Source organism: Oryctolagus cuniculus, chromosome 2 (assembly GCF_964237555.1).
Source record: "Oryctolagus cuniculus chromosome 2, mOryCun1.1, whole genome shotgun sequence".
Classification (NCBI taxonomy): Eukaryota; Metazoa; Chordata; class Mammalia; order Lagomorpha; family Leporidae; genus Oryctolagus; species Oryctolagus cuniculus.
This window is the reverse complement of record NC_091433.1, coordinates 145,680,643-145,692,963: the sequence shown is the minus strand read 5'-3', so window position 1 is coordinate 145,692,963 and position 12,321 is coordinate 145,680,643. Positions and strand designations below refer to the sequence as shown.

The 12,321-nt window shown below is 35.5% G+C and overlaps 1 long non-coding RNA gene across 3 annotated transcripts in view; it reads right to left on the bottom strand.

Annotated features, from left to right (window-relative positions):
* LOC127488665 (uncharacterized) overlaps nucleotides 1–6,846 on the bottom strand; it is a 56,411-nt gene extending 49,565 nt beyond the window's left edge. For 2 of the 3 annotated variants that reach the window (XR_011386632.1, XR_007916428.2), the window contains exon 1: nucleotides 327–6,843. This is a non-coding gene — a long non-coding RNA (uncharacterized lncRNA). Of the gene's footprint in view, nucleotides 1–326 lie in introns of all 3 variants that reach the window. The other variant, XR_011386633.1, reaches the window with a different exon arrangement.
* Nucleotides 6,847–12,321: the final 5,475 nt, after the last annotated feature.

Genomic DNA, 12,321 nt, shown 5'->3' with positions numbered 1-12,321 from the left:
TCTATGTGACAACACATTTCAATTACAGAGTAGGGTAGTGATGTAAAAAAGAAAATAATTCATTGATTAATCGAATATTCACCCAAATCCTAGCTCTGTACTGGGTAATTATTGATAATTAAAAATGAAGATAATGAGGACCCATCTGTAAGCTACTTTCATAACCTAAGTAGAAATGAAATTACAGGAAATAGGTACATATGCAATCAGTGATACCGTGCAAGCTTTGATATGTTCCTGGTGCTTTTTTGCCAGAATATTGTCAGAAGATCCCATCTCACTAGCTTTTACTTGGCCCTGCTAAAAATAGAGGAGATTTACCATACCTGACTTATGTGTACTCTGGACGCTTGCTCCACTTCTGAGTACTGACTGGAGCTCTCTGGCTCCACCCAGAATAGCCACTGACGGAATAGATCTCCACTAAGCCACGGAGGCACATTTCAAAACAAAAGCCATAAGAAAACCAAGTGGTTCCACAAATGCCTAAAAATAAATGTAGAAATATGAGAAACATGAACAAGGAAAAAGGAAGACAATATAACTACCCAAAGGGACACAATACTTCAATATTAAAAATTGAAGACAAAGAGATTGATGAAATGCCTAAAAAGGAATTCAAAAGATTGATCATAAGATTACTCAAAAATGAGAAGAAAACTCAATAAAGAAAAATTTTGCTGATATATATAAATATTGAAAGGAAATCAAATTGAAATACCATAAATGAAGAATTCATATGTCAAATAAAAATACAGTGGAAAGCCATAACAACAGACTTGGTTAGGCAGAAGAAAGACTATCTGAGTTAAAACACAAATCTTTGGAAATATCTCAGATAAAAATACAGAAAAACTGAAAACAGTATTTGAGATTTATGTCATACTATCAAATGACCTAAAATATGGGTCTTGGGAGTTCCTGAAGGTATGGAAAGAGAGAATGGATTAGAAGGATTATTTACTGAAATAACAGCAGAAAACTTTCCTAATTCAGAGAAAGAAAGGGACATTCAAATACAGGAAGCACATAGAACTCCTAATAGACATGACAGGAAAAGATCTTCAGATGGCACATTATAGTCAAGGTTTCAACAGTAAAACATAAAGAAAAGATTCTAAAATGTACAGTTTTTTTTTTTTTTGACATGCAGAGTTAGACAGTGAGAGAGAGAGAAAGAGAGAAAGGTCTTCCTTCTGTTGATTCACCCCCAAAATGGCTGCTACGGCCGGTGTGCTGTGCAGATCCGATGCCAGGAGCCAGGTGCTTCCTCCTGGTCTCCCATGCGGGTGCTGGGCCCAAGCACTTGGGCCATCCTCCACTGCCCTCCCGGGCCACAGCAGAGAGCTGGACTGGAAGAGGAGCAACCAGGACAGAAACGGCAACCCAACCTGGACTAGAACCTGGGTGCCGGTGCCGCGTGCTGAGGATTAGCCTAGAGAGCCACGGCGCCAGCCAAAGGGCAGGTTTTTTGAAAACCTAAACAAGACTGATATACCATTAGCCTAACTAAGAATAAAAATGGGATGGGGGAAGACCCAAATCAATAAAAGTAGAGATGAAAAGAGAGATGTTACAAAAGATATCAAAGAAATTAAAAAAGAATCGTCAGAATGAGTATAAACAGCTATATGCCAACAAACTGGAAAATCTAGAAAGAAATGGATAGATTTCTGGATACATACAATCTACAAAATTCAGTCATGAAGACATAGAAAGCCTAAAGAGACCAATAACCAAGACATAGTTTGAATCAATAATGTATACCCTCCCAACAAAGAAAAGTCCAGGTCTGGATGGCTTCGCTGCTGATTTCTTCCAAAGTTTCAAAAAAGAACTGATTTGCTTATTTTGAAAGCCTTTATCTCTCCTTCATTGATAAAAAATGGCTTTGCTGGGTAAATTATTCTTAGCTGGAAATTCTTTTGTTTCAGAAATTGGACTAAATAATTCCTTTCTGTTTTGGCCTGTCAGGTTTCTGAAGAAATGTCTGCCATTAATATAATTTTTCTTATAAAAGTAACCTAGCATAATCCCATTTGTTTAATTTTGATTTTGTTGCCTATGCTTCAGGGGTCTTATCTTATCCAAGAAGTCGTCCCCTACATCAATGTTCTGGAGATTTCCCCTATATTTTCTTTCAGCAACTTCATAGCCTCTGGTCTTAAATTTAGATCTTTGATCCATCTTGATTTGATTTTTTATATGGTGAGAGGTATAGATCTAATTTCATTCTTCTACATAATATGCATCAAGTTTTGCCAGCAGTATTTATTGAAGAGATTATCCTTACTCCAATGTATGGTCTGGTCACTTTTCTCAAAAATTAGTTGGCTATATGTATGTAGATTAATTTCTGGACTCTGTATCCTGTTTCAATGATCTATGTGCTAGCTTTTAATGGCATTACCATGTTATTTTAATTACCATAATCTTGTAGTATGCTTTGAAATTAAGGTATTTTATATTTAAATTTTTAAGATTTTAATTAGTTTTAATAGATTCAATATGGTTTGTAGATACAACTCTAAAAATATAAATCTATTCCCTCACTCCCCCACTCCCTTTCCCTCTTTCTTTCTTTCTCCTATCCTTTTTTATTCCCCCTTTCTGTTATTTTGTAGTTTTTGAGATTCCATTTTAAATTTACATCATAGCAAGAACTCTTAACACTTCATAAATAAGAAGTTTAGCAAGTAAAAAGCAAAAAAAAAAGCAACCCTAGTTTAGTGGAAATATAGGCAATGGCTATAAGCAATAATTGCATGGAAGTCAGGAATTGTGATGCCTTTAGCTTTAGGAGGGAGTTGGATCAGATGTGGACTAACCAGGACTTGAACAGGCACTCTGATATGGAATGCAGGTACTCGAAGGGGAAGCTTAACCTCCTGCTAAACAATAATACCTGGCCCCAGGCAACTTTTCTTTGACAAGGAACTAACATGGAGAAGAGATAGTCTTTTCAATAAATAGGGTTCAGAAAACTGGACACACACATATGTGCAAAAAGTATATATATTATATATAAAGAGTAAAACAGGACCCCCTACTTCTCAACCACACAAAATTACCCTGAAATGAATCAAACCTAAATTTATGACCAGAAACCATGAAAACATTAAAGAAAAAGTAAGAGTAACAGATCAAGACACTGATATAGGCAACAGATCCCTAAAGCACAGGCAATAGAAGCAAAAATAGACAAGTGGGATTATATCAAATTAAGGGGCTTCTGCACTGCAAAAGAACCAATCATCTGAGTGAAGAGATAATCAACAGAATGGGAGAATTGTTTCTGAGCAGAGAAAATCCTCTTCCCATTCTCACTCCCAATGCAAATACCCTCGTGTCTCTACTTAAAACTTTTCATTAAGCCATAGACCCTACAGTAATCATTAAGTGTCTAGATTCTCCACCAGTGTCACAGGATGGAGAAAATCACAGAAAGCCTTCTCTTAAGTCTCCGGGATGGGATTTCCAAAAGAAGTAATCATTTTTTTTTCTCTTAGGACCTAGGACTTTTACTCTCTGGATCAGAAAGTTCAATCTAATACAGCTTTGGATTCTCCATAGCTTTTTGATCACCTACATCCTCTTGAGTAAGTCTTGTTGTACATTTTATAAGAAAATGCATGAGTAAAAGCATTGATATAGTTCAATTGATATTTATGAAATAAATCTAGAAATAAATGTATATAACTAAGTATTAATTTAATTGCTATAAAGTACTTCAAACAATGAAGAAAGAAATAAGCTCTGGAGTAAGTGCATCAGTGCTAGTGGTCAAAGCCAGCACGTCCATCCAAGGATTTTTCCAGCTTTACTGAGATACTGACAAATACAATTTCTATATATTTCTATATATATGCAACTTGATTGATAAACACTTACACTGTGAAATAATCACCACAGTCAAACTAACAGATCTATTAACTCATACCTTTTTCTTTTTCTATCTATGTGCACCTATATGTGTGCATGTGTGGTGAGAACATGTGTAAGCTTTGTGATTTTCTTGAAGGTCTATTTATTTATTTGAAAGTTAGAGATACAAAGAGAGAAGAAGAAACACAGATCTTCAATCCACGGATTCACTCCTCACATGGCTGCAATGGCTGGGTCTGAGCCAGGCTGAAACCAGGAGCCAGGAGCTTCTTCCAGGACTCCCATATGGATAGCATGGGCCCAAACACTTGGGCTACCCATTGCTGTTTTTTCTGGCCATTAGAAAGGAGCTAGATTGGAAATAGAGCAGCTGGGATTTGAACAAGTGCACACGTGGGATGCTGGCATCGCAGTAGGCAGCTTTACCCGCTAAGCCACAATACAGGCCCCCAAATATTTCTTATTTTATGTGTCTCTTGTTTACCTATTATTGTAACAGACTGGCATTTGGAACCCATTGGATTAAATAACAGAAGTCCTATAATAATGTTTTTAATGCAAGAACATTTGGTGAGCTTAACTGATAAATGGCAAAATGTCCTCTGGAAAAAAAGAACAGCATTCTCCAGGAGATTATAATGTACTTCCCTAATTGGGAACCTCTGAGTGTAAACATCAATATGGTCAAATCTGTATTTAAATAATACATAGCCTTAGCTCATTTACAGAACAGAGGTGAAGGGAGGAAGGAAGAAGAATAAAAAGGTAAAAGGAGGTATAAATGAAATATATGTCTGGATATTTGTTGGATAATACACAATCCTGTGAAAATATTAGAATTGTTCCCAAATGAATTGTCTGGAATGATTCTTTGTGTTCAGAAATGCTGCTGATGACTACTGGCAACAAACGTGATTTCCAAGTCAGTTCAAGAAGGGAACATAAATATCTCCCAACATAAAAAAAAGGCCAAACAACTTCCAAGTCAGAAGAGTCAAAGGGAAGATGGCTCAGCTTCATCATTCTTGTCCAGAATTTAAAGCTGCTGGTTGATTTATGGCTTCACTGTGTAAGGCAGTTTTCACAATAAGTCAAGTCAGCTTTCAAGTTTCAGTTTCCTGAAACTAAGGAGAGAGTGAGAGTGGGCAAGCCAAGAGAGTGGTGGAGTGGGGAGAAAGTGACAGAGAACATAGACCAAATGCATTTCTAGATTACTGCCCTCTATCTAATTTCATGAGTACCTTTAGTATACCTGCAAAAGTTAAATACTGACTATACTGTGTGTCTGATGTCCAACTAAATTATTTTGACCTTTTTTCATTATCTTGTCTTCACCTTGCTGCCCAGACCTGAAGCATCATGGACTCTGTGGTCTAGGGCACACATTCAGGATGGAAGAGTGGTGGCCCAGACGATTCCCAGGACCCTGCCAACTTTGTGTAACCATCTCTAATTCTATAACACTCGCCAGTGGACTGTCACTTCAGAGACAAATACATTCTTATTTGTTAATTTATTGTTCTTCAGCTTTCTCTCTTATACATAGCTAAACCAAATTCTCACAAAAAGATATGTGCTTATATATATGTAAAGGGGCATGAGAGACAATTGGGAGTTATAAAGCTAATGAGTATTCCACAGGCAATTGTTATCCAACAGAGGTCTTCATGTCTTCTAGTTAATTTCTTAAAAAGGTACACAGACACACATATTCAGCACTAATACATAACAAAAATACTTTTATGTGGAGATGAGGCTAAAGAGGTAAAACTTCAAAAAGTAAAAGTTCTATAAATCTTTTCTATGTAGTAACAAAAACAGGACTGTTAATTCTAAATGTTAAAATTTATGAGCTGTATTTCCAGATGGATATTAAAGCATTTAAATATCCATATAAGTAAAAAGCAATGACATAGAATTGCAACAATGTGTCATTACACTTGATTTATGAATGACTTTAGTGGTGGATTAGGGAAGAGATGCTTCTCATCAACCTTATTTTTCACATCTAGGTAACTATTAATGAGTGATTTTCTATTAGAATGGCCCTGGTTGTCTAATAGGTGATTTAATGTATTGTGATTCATTTGCTTAAAGAAGTAAACAGTAAAACAAAAACCCCAGTGAGACGGGATGAGATTCTGCAGAGATGTGAAGTTGTTAGTTGATGTATCTGTTACTTTGATGAAGACCTCTTCTGCCCAAGCATTTTAAGGAGGATGATAAACAACAAAGTTGGTAACCCAGAGTCCTTGACAGGAAAGAAGCTGTTTGATATAAAGGGGCATGAAGTGCATTTGATTGATTTTAGTTGGTAGTTTTCACAAATCATCCATCTTAATTTTGGATACATTATCAATATATTCAGTAAATGTCACTTGTGATGCCTATCACAACAATGACATAGTTTTCCATGAAAAGTTTAATTTTGGGACAGGCGCTGTGGTGTAGTGGGCTAAGTCTCCTCCTGCAGTAGTAGTATCCTGTATGGGTGCCGGTTTGTGTCCCAGCTGCTTCTCTTCCCATCCAGCTCTCTGCTATGGCCTGGGAAAGCAGTAGAAGATGGTCCAAGTGCTTGGGCCTCTGCACCAGCGTGGGAGATGTGGAAGAAACTCCTGGCTCCTGGCTTCAGATTGGCTCAGCTCCAGTCACTGTGGCCATTTGGAGAGTGAACCAGCGGAAGGAAGACTTTTCTCTCTGTCTCTCCCTCTCTCTGTAACTCTATTTCTCAAATGAATAAATAAAATCTTTTTAAACAAAGTTTAATTTTTCCCACAATCATTTGGTTTTAGTTCAGATGAAGTGTTATGTATTGGTATTCATGGAATTATAGAGAAAATTCTTTTACTACTATCCTATATTTATTAATATAAAAGTCTAGGTAGTACAATATACCAACAGCACATCATTGAATTTATAACATGCAATTTTCCTTTAATTATAAGTTACATTGTCTGTATACATGTGGGTTTGTTTCTGGAATCCATTGTGGCTTCATGGTTTAGTCTTTGCATCAATATTATACTAAGTTAAGATAGCATTATAATAAATGCTTGATATTTGATAGGGCAAGGGCCTCAGTTTCTTTTCTTCCTCTAAATTACTCTGGTTCCTTTAGAGAATTTGATATTCCACATAAAATAAAATCAATTTGTTAAGTTTTTCTCAAAAAGTACTTATTTTTTCTTATGAGATTTACCACTAATCATAGATATTGAGTTTTTTAATCCACAAACAGTATGTGGAATAAATTTATTTAGGTGTTTACTAATGGTTTTCAATAAAATTAACCATTTAATTTAATGAAGTCTTTGTTTATTTTTGCCAGATTTGTTTATAGTTATATTTATATTGATTATATTTTGGTTCATAAAATATTTTTATCTTTTTTCTCACATTGAGAAATGTAGTTATTTTGTATTTGGATTTATATTCACTATTTATTAATCTCTTATAATTAATAATAAAATAATTGTCAAGTTTTGTTGAGGGGAGACAAATTATGTAGAGCTGGAGTAAAACTGGAGACTGCTCTTTGTTTTTCATAAATAAAATTTATTGAAACACAACCATGATCATTTGTATAGTTGCAATAATGTTATACAGTTAAAAATTTTCAACAACAACCACATGGCTCCAAAATCTAAATTATTTATTGTATTTCTCCTAACATAAAGCAATTTCCAATCTCTGATGTAAATAATCATAGTTCCAAATATAAAAAAACCAAAAACTCACTTTTTTCATTTTTAAGCTAATACCTTTAATCACTTTTTAAAGATTTATTTATTTGCTTGACAGGCAGAGTTATAGAGAGGCAGAGACAGAGAGAGAGAGAGAGAGAGAAGGCGAGAAAGAGAGAGAGAGAGAGAGGTCTTCCATCCGCTGATTCATTCCCCAGATACATTGATCCAAAGCCAGGAGTCAGGAATTTCTTCTGGCTCTCCCACATGGATGCAGGGGCCCAAGCTAATCTAATACCTGCTCCTTAATGCATTTTAGGTAAGTATCTTATTAAGAATCTTAAATATTGGAATGTTCAATATTCCTATCATCTCTTAATTCATTCTTGCTAAAATGCATTTTCTTGGAGCATGCATATTAGATTTTTAAAATTTACCAGCATAGGAGCTGGTGCTGTGGTACAGTGGATAAAGCCAACACCTGAAGCACCAGCATCCCATACAGGCACTGGTTTGTGTCCTAGAAGCTTCTCTTCTGATGCAGCTCCCTGCTAATATGCCTGGGAAAGCAGCAGAGCATTGCCCCAGTGTGTGGGCCCCAGCACCTATGTGGGAGGCTAGGAATAAGCTTCTGTCTCCTGGCTTCAGCCTGTCCCAGTCCCAGCCATTGCAGCCATTTGGGGAGTGAAAGTGGAAGATCTCTCTCTCTCTCTCTCTCTGTATCTCTCTGTCCCTCTCTCTCTGTGTCTGTGATGCCTTTCAAATAACTAACAATAAGATCCTTTAAAAAATTATCAGCATTAATACTCATTAATATCTTATTACTTAATTCCAATGTCTGTAGGATCTAAAGAGAAGTTTCCCTTTTCTTGGAAAAGAAAGTTTATTTGCAATCTTTCTCATGGAATTTTACTGGATATTTATTAATTTTAATAGTCTTTTCAAAGAGGCAAATTATGTTTGTTATTCTTAAATTTTTGAAGCTTTTATTTGTTTATTTGAGAGGTAGAGTTAGTTAGAGAGAGAGAGAGAGGTCTTCCATCCACTGGTTACTACTCAAATGGCTGCAACGTCTGGAGCTGTGCCAAGATATTTATTTATATTTATTATTAATTTGTTTTTCTTGCTTGCTTCACTAGAAAGTTAGAAGTTCTACCAGATTTTGTGATTTTATTTACCTTCACTTCTTAAAATTCTTTTCAGCATTGTAGAATTGTTACTTTCAGGCTATTTAATGTGTCATTCCACTATGTACTACCTTGCAATGTTGCAGTGAAGTCGGCTGTCAGTATTATCCATTTTAGATTATCTTTCTTTTTAAATTACTTTCCTGTGATGTTTGTAATGAAGTGTTATCTTAAATTAAACTCATTTGAATTTAAACTCATTCTGAATCTGTTAACTATCATATTTCACTTGTCTGGAAAATTCTTCAGGCATTATCTCTTCAAGCATTTCCTCTTCTTCACTTCTTTCTCCACTTTTTCAGTTAAAAAAATCTTAGTCTCAATTTTCCCTCTGTTTCTCGCATCTTCTCTATTCTAATTTTCTCCTTTTAATGTTTCTATGCTTCACTGTGGATAGTTTCTTTTGATTTATATCTTTGTTACTGCCTTTCTCTTAGCTATTTTTTAATAGAGTACTAAATTGTATGGAACTCTGTTTACTTTTTTCAGTCTATCCCAGTATTTTTGTTCAGGCTGTATAAATTATATATTAATGCATTTTCAAGTTACCAAGTCTATCCCTTTTCATTGTCACTCTATTATTGAACCAAGCCAATTAGTATTTTTTTTAAGAACTTTTGGTTATTGGAGCAGGTGTTATAATCACAGTGAGTAAAGCTACTGCTTGTGACACTTGCATCCATAGTGCTGGTTCAAGAGCTGACTATTCCTGCTAATGCTCATGGAAAGGCATCAGATGTTGGCCCAAGTACTTGGGTCCCTGACATCTACATGGGAGACTTGGATGTTCTTCTTGGCTCCTGGCTTTGTCATGGCCTAGCCCTGATGGTTGCAGGTATTTGGGGAGTGAAGCATAAAGATGAAAGATATTTTTCTCTCTCTGAATCACCCTCTCGTTCTTTTATTTGCCTCAAAAATAAATAAATAAATATTTTAAAAAGTCCTTTGGTTACTGTACTTTCCAGTTATATAATTTCAATTTGGTTACTTTAGGAAATTTTTGAAGTATATTTAAAATTAGAGAAAACTGCAAAACTAGATCTCATTTATTTTACTAATTTTCTCTTACTGTTAACATTATACATAAATGTAAAAATACTAATAAATTATTATTAAATCCCATATTTTATTCGTTGATACCTAATTTAATTTTTCTGTTCCAGAATCCGAATTTTGATTCTATTTACTGTGCTGCTTACATTTTTCTTGCCTTGCACACTGGGAGCTCTCATCCATTTTCTTGTGTTTCACTGACTTATTGCCAGCACCGTAGGTTATATTAAACACTTTGCTATTTAATGGAAAATATGTATGTATTTGTATGTATTTGTACCTGCCAGACATATAACAGATAGCCCCCGCTTGGCCTTAATGACGCAATGGCAAGCTCTACATGTATGTGTGCATGCAGCTTTTTTTTTTTTTAATTGTTGTTTCACTTGAATATAGCTTGTAGTACAAAAAAAAAAAAACGAAATAACCTTTACTTATGTTAGATATTCTTTTCCTGATCTTTCGCTAAGTGATACAGATTTTTTTATGAAGCTTCATTTGAGAGTGACTATTGATCATTAGGCATTATAGGCCTATATAGTGTGCTGTCTATGGGGTGGTGGGCAATAAGGAAAGGTAGGGAAATCATTACATGTCCTGGGGTTCCTTAAGAATCCTTTCTAATTTTGAGATTCACAATTATTTATTTAATTTTTCCAAGGAGTTTTAACTATAAACTGATGAAGCTAAGAAGAATGGGGCTATCTCATCTTGGCAGAACTGGAACCCCTCTTCAGGTGGAAATTTAATTGCAATTATTTTTATTTTTGATTTCTGATTTCTATCCAACTTTTCAAGAATTCCATGTCATCTTTAGTATATTCCTATTTTTGGACAGTTTCAAGGTTTTTTTTCCTATTTCAGAAAGTAATTGACATTGCCATATCTGTAGAGCTGTGCACATTTTTGCAGTCTAATATTTTTGCTAGGTCTGTTATAGTGTCTTTTTTGCTGATTTTTTTATCTGTTTATATGAGTTAAAAATATTTCCTTAAACATGTGAACATTAAGTTGATGTCATTTTTTCTTTAAAAAAATGAATCTGCTAGCACTGGCATTCTATTCTCATATCGCCACTTGTTTAAGATATGGTTTTATAGGCTACTGGGTGACCTAAATCCACAGATTTACTTTAAATTCTATTTTATTACCTTCCAGAGTTCTTACCTTAGGTATATTTTGCCCTTAAGCCTGTTCTTTCAGTCTTGCAAAGTCATAAAAAGAGAAATCGAGCTCCTCAGCTGCCTTTTGGAACCTGTTAATGCACTCAAGGCCAGAGATCTGTCACAGGCTTAACTTTCTGAGTTCTCATCTGTTCCCGGATCATTTTATACTATCTTGCCATCTTGCTAAATCTTGTTTTTAAAATACTATACACATCATTTGGAAAAATCTATCTGATTTCTTTGGGTTTCATTACCAAAAGTGGTAGTTCAACTTGTTTTTAAGTTCCATCATGATATTTTTGAGCCATGAGCTATTGAGAAAATCGTTCTATTCTTAATTTTTAAATAAATAGAGGTTTTGTTATTTTGCTCTTACTGAGCTAAACATATTATGATTGTGTTTGTAAGCTTTCCGTCAATATAACAAATACCTGAAGAAGCTACATTTGAAGGAAGTTCTGTTTCAGCTCACAGGAGCTTCACTTTCCCAGGTATATTACTGGGGAGCTGATCAGAAAAGTTGAGACTCAAACCAGCACCTACATGGGATGCCAGTAGTGTTGCAAGAAGAGGCTTAACCCACTATGCCAGCTCTGGGCCACTGTCTTCTAGTTTGCATTGTTTACAACTAGAAATTGGAGTTATCTTTGTTTTTAATACTTTGTCTTTTTTTTTTCCTTCTCTTAGCATATTCTTTATCTGGGTTTAAAGAAATCAATTTAGGTCAGCGCCGTGGCTCACTTGGCTAATCCTCCACCTGCGGTGCTGGCACCCAGGGTTCTAGTCCCAGTTGGGGCACTGGATTCTGTCCCGGTGCTCCTCTTCCAGTCCAGCTCTCTGTTGTGGCCTGGAAAAGCAGTGGAGGATGGCCTAGGTGCTTGGGCCCTGCACTTGCATGGGAGACAAGGAGGAAGCATCTGGCTCCGGGCTTCGGATAGCATAGAGCGCTGCCGTAGTGGCCATTTGGGGTGTGAACCAACGGAAAAAGGAAGACCTTTCTCTCTGTCTCTCTCTCTCTCTCTCTCTCTCTCTTTCACTGTCTAACTCTGCATGTCCAAAAAAAAAAAAAAAAAAAAAAAGAAATCCATTTAGTTCACTGCACTTCTTAACTATCATCAGTTTGGGAAAAATTTCAAACAGTATTTCTCCAAATATTTTATCATACTTCCCTTCTTTAGGAATTCCAGTAACAATTTCTTGAAGTTGCCCCACAGTTATCTAATGCCTGATTCCTTCAATTTTTTTCTTGTCTTTTCCAATTTAAATTGTTTTTTTTTCTTATTACTATGTCTTCATGTTTGATACTGTAGTTTTCACCTCAACAGGCGCCACAACAGATGGTTTTTG